Source organism: Rhincodon typus, unplaced genomic scaffold, assembly GCF_021869965.1.
Source record: "Rhincodon typus isolate 14 unplaced genomic scaffold, sRhiTyp1.1 hic_rhity00008302, whole genome shotgun sequence".
NCBI lineage: Eukaryota > Metazoa > Chordata > Chondrichthyes > Orectolobiformes > Rhincodontidae > Rhincodon > Rhincodon typus.
Window position 1 is genome coordinate 1 of NW_025973940.1, and position 8,772 is coordinate 8,772.

Consider the following 8,772-nt stretch of genomic DNA (forward strand, 5'->3'; position numbering starts at 1 on the left):
AGACCCTTCTTCAGAAAATTTTCTGAAGAAGGGTCTAGGCCCGAAACGTCAGCCTTCCTGCTCCTCTGATGTTTGGCCTGCTGTGTTCATCCAGCTCTACCCCTTGTTATCTCAATCTTTAGAGGAGTCTAGGTTCTTCTGCCCTCTGGGGCTAGCCTATGATTATACAGTTAATGTATTGTTCCATTTTTGATTGTACTGTTTTGTTTTGTAGTTTGAGTGCCAAAACAGAGGAGCTCAAAACTCCCAAGATTTACACAAAAACAGGAGACAAAGGTTTGTACTGTTACTAAAGAATATATTTGCTTAACTGCTGAGAGTAGAGATGCTCCATTAGATATATTTGTAGGTTCATGCATTGAGAGTGTGAGGATCCTTTTATATTTGAGGTATTTTTCCACACTTTGAGTGAAAACATGTGGAAAAGTATTGCTCAAAAATACTTTTGTTTTAATTCTTTGTTGAACTGATCTTCAGCGCTCTTGTTATACCTGGCCCACACAGTTCCTGCTCCCAGTCCTCTGCCCATGCTAAAGGAGGGAACCTGAGAGATGTTCAGAATCTCCTGCTAGCAGTTTTCTTGGGATCAGGAACTTACAGCATTAGAGATTATAGTGACACTAAGTGTTCAGGTGGTGTACCTTAGACCTATATGACCTAATGCACTGTGATGCTGTTGAAGAAGAGAGTTTGATAAGATTACCAATGCTTCCCTACATTCCAAATACATTTTTTTTAGAAATCTACAAAAAAGTGTAAAAATCCATCTTACTTAACAAATGAGCAATGGCAAATCAGTAGTCTGCTTTGCATTCCACTTTGACTCGCTTGCTTTTCCATTTGAGTTTATTGCAGCTGTTCAGCAAAATTTATAATTTGTTATCATTCCATAATGCTTGTTCACCTTTTACAATTTCTATGTTTTGAAAGGGTTTTCCAGCACCTTCACTGGGGAGCGTAGGCGAAAGGATGATATTGTATTTGAAGCTTTGGGCAGTACAGATGAATTGACATCTGCAATTGGGTATGTAATGCTTAACATTTTAGAGAATATTTGGAGTTATTGAGAAATTTGTGCTGGTGGCACACTTATATCACTCAGTACTAATTGCTGCAAATATTGCACAGTGAACTTGCCAAACTAAGAAGGTTCAATACTTTGTGATGTTAAAGTACCTCAGTCAGGGCAAGTAATTTGCTACTGTACTCGAGCTCTGAAGAAAGGAAATTACTCCAGGGATTTTACTTCTTCCCTGAATTTGGGGATATTGAACAAGAACATTGCTTGTGATACCTCCCACAGTTAAAGGACACTTGCTATTTTAATGTGCATATTGGCCTGTTGGAGAAGGTACTTGAGGACACCTGGGACCATGGAAACACATTTGAGCAGGAATCAATTCTGGAAAGAAAATGGAGAAAACGTGGGAGGTGGTAGGGAAGGAGCAGTGAAAAGGGGGAAAATAGAATATGTAGTTCTGAATCATGAGAAATCAACTTGAGCTGTTGCTATATTTCTGTATTTTGTAATAACACAGCAGACTGTGTTGCAGTTTGTTGGGACACTGCATGGTATCTTATTGGGCTATGGCAAGATGTCTGGCAAGGCTGATCTCTATGTTGAGATCATCTCTCTGCATATTCATTTTTCGCAAGTGGTGTGTTGAGAGTCTCACTAGCAGTGGCAAGTTCCCAATTGAGTTCATCATTGCTTGTAAACAGCCCAACTTGTCACAAGTTGCGATCTTGCCAGACTCTCAACACAAACTAGCCATAGGAGGGTGTATTACATGGGAACAGCATTATTCTCCAGCATATTATCTTGGCAACACAGACATCTAAGGTCCTTACTCCCTGACCATTGTACAGAATTAGCCATCTGTGTTGTAACTCCCTGGCCCAGTCACTGCTGGGGAGCTCCCCAAGATGTACACTTCTGCGCATATTGCAAGCAAATCATTAGGCAGTGATGAGGGGGATGGGATTGCCTTAGATGTTGGAGTGAGCTGATGACATGCAGACTTGCAGCTACCATTGCTTCCATTTGACACTTGTTGGGCACCCCAACTATGTGCCTTGTTAATGTCCAATGAGTGATGCTACAGGGTGCAACGGAGCTTCTACAAGCAAGACAGATAAGGGGACAACCACATAAATGGTGAATTGCAAAGGTTTATGAAATATAATAACTATTGACATAACATTGTTTGAAAACCAAAGTTTCAGCTTGACAGCTTTTTTCATACAAACAATGAACATCACATCATATGCTGAACAAAATATTTACATGAGTTTCCCAGGCATCACTCCTCCTCCAGCTGGTGCCTCCTGGCACTACCCTGTCTCCTTTTGAAGAAGGGTACTTGGACCAAATTTGAAGCTCCCTGTCCCACTCTTGCCGTGCTCTTGGTCCTGAGGTCCACGGACTGGGGACATGAAGGGTGGGTATTAGGACTGTCCAGCAGCCCCTGATGGTGCTGAGCCTGCCTGTCTGTCCATGGCAGCTGCCACCGTCTACATGGAGACAGATAGTCTCAGGACTGGCTGCACTGCTAAAGAGTCTTGGTAATGACAGGCAGTGCATTGAGGGAATGGCACGTTGCTCCAGCTTCTCAGCGTCGAGGTCAGTTCCTCGTGTATGTCTGCCTGCCTCTGCTGCTCCTCCCTGTGCAAAAATCCCTCATTGCCAAGACCACAGGGCCGTCTCCTGCTGGGGGCTGAATAGGTACCTGGTCTCCAGCAGTCCTCCGACTGCTAGTGATCTGGGTTGTTTCTTCCTCACACATCTGGAACTGCCTGTGTACCTTTATAGAGCTCACTGCAAAATTCTCATCTCTGCTGCTGGTGCCACCTGTCCTATGTCACTTCAACCTGTTATGGGATGTCTTGTCTTCTGTAATGGCATAAAAGGGCTAAATGAGTGAGATGCAAGTAGGTAGCATAGCTCTTAGGATTGGGGAATATGGGGAGAATGTGTTGGAGTGTTTCCAGAGCGTGAGGCAGTAGCATGGAGGGCATACATGGTTAGTCATGTGGGAAGGGGGGGATGGTGATGACAGCAAGAGAGGACGGTGTTTCATGCAACAGAGAAGGTGTTAGACCATAAGCATTAGTGGGAAATGGATGCTGTGGCACAGTTATGTGGGGTAGTATAGAGTACAACATTGTGTTTATACTGTTGGGGTGAAAATTATTGATCTTCTTGATCTGCTGCCCTGTGCTCCGTACTCTAGAAATGGACAATCTCCAACCATGCCAATCCCATGATGATGGGGCTCCTCTGCCAATCCTCTAGGAAGATGACTCCTCTCTAGCACCCCATCCACAAGGATCTCCAAGTCCCTCTCAGAGAATCATGGATTCAGCCTCCCCTTCTCTGCCATCTCTCCTCACTCCTTCCACAGCTGAGCAGCACAGCTTCCAGATAGCAGCACTCCTGCAGTTGCTCAGCAGGCTTTGGAAGATTGTGCAGCTGGGAGGGATGCTCTTCTTAAGGAGGACCTCTGCTGTATAGCAAGTTACTCTGGGAATGGCATTTGGTAAAGGTGGGAGGTGGAAACTGGACACGAGTCTTGCTACGAGGGCTGAAATGTCAATTACTGTGGTGAGGTTGTTAAGAGAACCCACTCAGTCACGCAGTGAGAATCACTGCACAAATGTCATGCTTTGCCCAAAAAACTGTAAGATACTGTTCTTTCATTACTAGGATTTTGGATTTTAGCCAAAATCTGTTTGGTATTTAGGACAATATTCTATGGGAGTGATAGAGGGAAAACTTGTACTAGACATTTTTTTTGCTCTTGTTTTATGGTGTCTCTAAGCTGTCTGTTGTTTCTTTCAGGCTGGCAGTTGAATTCTGCCTGGAGCAAGGTTTTGAGTTTGAGAAGGAACTTTACAAGGTACAGTGAATCATTAAATTACCTAGCCCAGAGGATGCTGCTTGTCCTACTCTGCCTGCATCAGTCTTTGAAAGAATTGTCTCACTTTCCTGGTTATCTTTGATCTACAGTATGATTCTGGACACAGAATAGCCCTTGAAGGAGTACAGGATAGATTCACTGCTGTGTTACCACACCTCCAAGAATGATATAGTTTCTCATAACCTAAATAGACTTGTGTCCCTTACGATACAGAAGGTTAATAGATAAATTTATATGATGTTTTTATAGAATTTTGAAAGAAAATGGTAGGGAAGACTGAGAAAACCTTTCTTTGCTGGTCAAGGAGACTACAACAAGGATACATAACCTTAAAATCAGAGCTGGACCATTCAGAAATGAAGTACACATCACTGGGTGGATGTGTGAAAACTCCTTTTAAAAAAAAAACAATAGATGCTAGCTTATTTTTCAATTTGTAACTTATGCTTGCCAAGGTAATCGGATGGAGTTAAGATACAGTTCAGAACAACCATGATATAATTAAATGATGGATTAGATTTAAGAATCTGAAAGGGGGAAAGTTGGTATAGTGGTTTTTTCATTGGACTAGCAAGGCTAATACTGTTTTCTAATTACAGCATGTCAGAAATGAATTCAAAATCCATTTTAACAGGTGAAAATGAATTAGTCTAAAGTCAACCTGGAAACCATTGTAAATTGTCATAATATAAAACATCTGTATCTCTAATTTCCTTTTAAGGAACATATCCTTACCTAGTCTGGCATCCATGTGGTTCTAGACTCCCAACAATGTGATTAACTCTCAAATATCCTCAAAAATGACCTTAACAGTCCACTCCAAGAACAATTAGGGACAGGCAACAAATATTCATCTAGCCAGAGATGCTTCGGTTCAAGTGGGAAACAGAGGACCTCCTGTTTCCAAGTTCCCTCAGGTTTCTGAAACTCCTGCCAGTGGAGGCAGTTTGCTCTTATTTACTCTAAATCAAAATCCCTCGTTATTTTTAAAATTCTTCTCCTTAGTTTCACTTCTGTAAGAACAATCTCAGTTTATGTAGTCTCTGGTGCAGTATATGTTAAGGATATTGATGTACCTTGGAGTGCTTTAAAACAGTTCAATCTGTTGAGGCAGGCTGGAGATTGTCTTCAAAAATATTTAAGGCTCTGAATTCAGAAATGTTTTCATTTGTAAAAGAGTTTAGTAAAACCAAAATTTACATTGTCAGTCATAATTAGATAATTTAGTATTCAACTTTGAGTCAAACTTAAATTCTTTCTAAAAATTCTCTTAAATTTGAAAATTTAAAAGTGATTTTAAAGGTATTACATTTTAATTTTTCCTAATGACTTAATATGAAGTATGCAACATGATCTGGTGCTTGGGTGTCTGGAAGGTTGTAGTTCAGAGCTAATCTAGCAAATAAATGGGCAGTGCTTGCAACAGAATTGACCTCCGTGTTCTTATAATTGAAAGTAAACAAAAAGCTGACCATGATTCTTACTACCAGACACTTTGCAACCTGGCGTCATGTTTGACCCCAAGGTGAGTTTCTGACTTCACGACTGTGCCTTTTCTAAAGCCATTTATTTCCATTTTGTTTTAAACAAATTCGGTGGTTAAGAGGGGAGAAAAGAACAAATTGAAAGGTCTGTGATATGGAAGGCAGGAGAGATTTAATGGTTAAGGAATGATGGTTCAAGACAAAAGAGAATGGTAATGGGATGAGTAAAGGAACAAATGTTCTAGAGGAAGTGCAGATGGGAATAGTAGAACCTATTAATGGGGTAGCAGTTATGATTTGAAATTATTGAACTTGGTGTTGAGTCTGAAAACCTGTAAAACACCTTAATTACTATATGAGATGCATTTCCTCAATATTACATTGACCTTTGGGAGCATTTGTATGAGGCTGAGTATAGGTAATGTGAAGCTTGTGGGGCAGATCAGAAGTATTCAGCAAAACAATAGCCCATTTTGTGTTAACTTTCCCCACTGTAGAGGAGCCCACATCATGATCAGTAAGTGCAGAATACAAAATTGAAAGATGTACAAATACATTGCCGTTTCATCTGCAAGAAGTCTTTGGGATGAGATGCTGCAAAGAGAGAAGATATAAGTACAGATGTTGCCTCTTCTATTCTTACCCCCTCCACAGAGCACCTTCCCAGGTATTAGGGGTGATTGACACATGAACCAGGGTGTTATGGAGCAAACAATCCCTTAGGAATATTAAAAGTAGAAAGGAAGATATGGTTACTGTCATTCTGCTAAAGGTGTTAGGTATGGGAGTGGATGAACCTTTGGATGTAGAGGCTAATGAGGTATAAGGTAAAAACAAGGGAGCACTATTGTGGTACTGGGCAGAAGGGTAATTGTGGAAAGCAGACTGCAGGAATTGTAATGGATGCAGCCAAGTGTCCTGTTAACTATGATGGTGGGAATCCTCACTTAAGGGAAGGGTGGCATAGTTGTAATACATAGAACATAGAACAGACAGCACAGTACAGGCCCTTCGGCCCACGATGTTGTGCCGACCTATTATCCTACTAAGGTCAATCTACCATGCATACCCTACGTTTTACTATCCTCCATGTGCCTATCCAAGAGTTGTTTAAAAGTCTCTAAAGTATCTGAGTCCACTACCACTGCCGGCAGTGCATTCCACACGCCCACCACTCTCTGTGTGAAGAACCTACCTCTGACATCTCCCCTATACCGTCCTCCAGTCACCTTAAAATTATGCCCCCTCGTAATAGTCATTTCCGCCCTGGGAAAAAGTCTCTGACTATCCATTCTATCTATGCCTCTCATCATCTTGTAAACCTCTTATCAAGTAACCTTGGGTATATCCTGTCTGGCCCAGGGGACTTATATGTCCTCAAGTTTTTCAAAATTTTTAGCACATCCTCCTTCCTAACAACAACCTGTTCAAGCATATCTGCCTGTTTCATGCTGTCCTCACAAACGTCAAGTTCCCTCTCACTGGTGAACACTGAAGCAAAGTATTCATTAAGGACCTCCCCTACCTCCTCTGACTCCACACACAGGTTCCCTCCACTGTCCCTGATTGGCCCTACCTTCACTCTGGCCATCCTCTTGTTTCTCACATAAGTATGGAAAGATTTGGAGTTTTCCTTGATCCTACCTGCCAAGGTTTTCTCATACCCGCTTCTAGCTCTCCTAAGTCCATTTTTAAGTTCCTTCCTGGCTACTTTGTAGACCTCTAGAGCCCTGTCTGGATATAGGGCAATGGCTTACACCTGAAAGAGAAACAGAGGTCTGGAAGGGAAAAGTCAGATGGCCTGTGCAGGTCAAGGGAAATAACGAAGCAACACGGGGAACCAGTTGAGTTTTAATTGTCTGCAAGGGACAAGTCTTGACAAGGAATTACGAAGATGTAAGCACTTAGTTTTTGAACTTCAGGGATCTCTGAAAATAAAAATAATATCAAATTTACTCACCCAGCTGGCTTCATTTTGTCTTCCTTTTAAAAGAGAAGTATTTAGTTGTCTCTTAAATAAGAACAACTTGATAATTTGTACCTGTCCTCATCTCTCGAAGGTTTACAGTCCATCTTTTGAAAGACTGAGGCATGGGTTGTAAAGACACTCAATCCAGTTCTGATCACAAATAATTTCCATTGTTATGCCTTGAGTTAAACCATATATTGGACGACTGCTTCATATTTAATTATTAAAATGAAGGCTATTTGCATCAATAAATAAATTTAAATCAATGTTATTGAACTCAAATGACTAAGACATATTTCTAATTTGTGTATAAACAAGGAAGAACAGCAACTTAAGATAGTCACAATCTTCTCCTTGTCACTTATTTCAGGAACTTGCCTGTGTTCTGTGGCTATATTAAATATTGAGTCTTGTTTGGCTTGTTTCACAGATCCAGTGTGTGTTGCAGGATGTTGGATCCAACGTAGCTACTCCCATTTCTTCTGCACGAGAGAGCCATCTTAGTAAGGAATTTAAAGGAAATCAGTTAAGGCTGATGTAATTTTAATCTTCTGGTCCTATAGAACCTGTGTTTTTCCTTTGCATCCTCTTTTCTAGATGCACACTATCTGATTGATAGTGAACAGGCTGTCCTTGCTGAAAATTTCAGGCCAGGCAGCATCAGAGGAGCAGGAAAGCTGACGTTTCGGGTCGGGACCCTTCTTCAGAAAAATCTGAATGTCCTGTTTCCACACTGTAGGGATTCTATGATTCATAAACAGTAACACCAACTCCCTTTTCTGTGCTACTAAACGTTCAACCCATTTGGGGGCCTGAGGTTTTACGGTTCTGATCCCAACTCATGTTCCTATTGGATGAGTCAAATCCCAGAATGAAATCTGGCTTGGTAGATCATATGTCAAAATTTGATCTGTGATGATCTTTCACAGATACACAAGGCTGTCGGTTTGGTTTTAAGAATAAAACAGAAGTATTTTTATGCATGAAAGAAGCAAAAAATAAAATAAATGAAGGCAAACTGTCTTAATATACCAATGTTTGAGATATTTCAAAATACATGGCAGAACAAAATTCTAACTACTCCCGAATAAAATCACATTCCAGGTAATCAGAATAAATCTAGAGAAATGTTCCTTCCCATCCAATCTGTGGGTTTGATTTCATTGTTCTTCTCAGTTCTGGTCCCATGAGTTGTAAGGACTTTTGAATCCCTCGCTGTGTTCTGCATAATGGTACGGAATCCTTAACATCTACCTGAACAAAAAGACACATCGTCAGCTTCCTAGAGTTAATTTTCAGATTGTCACTGTCCCAGAGGACCATCTGGCTACTCTCTCATTAGAGAGAGAGAGACAATGGTGGTGGTTTAACCTGAGGGTCACCATGCCTCAGGTGAGGG

The 8,772-nt window shown here is 41.1% G+C and overlaps 1 non-coding gene across 1 annotated transcript; it reads left to right on the forward strand.

Moving 5' to 3' along the window:
• Window positions 1–191: 191 nt before the first annotated feature.
• Window positions 192–8,004, forward strand: LOC109937911. Its single transcript, XR_007261595.1, has 4 exons — window positions 192–276; window positions 931–1,024; window positions 3,842–3,899; window positions 7,804–8,004. It is a non-coding gene; the product is annotated as a metabolism of cobalamin associated B (transcript).
• Window positions 8,005–8,772: the final 768 nt, after the last annotated feature.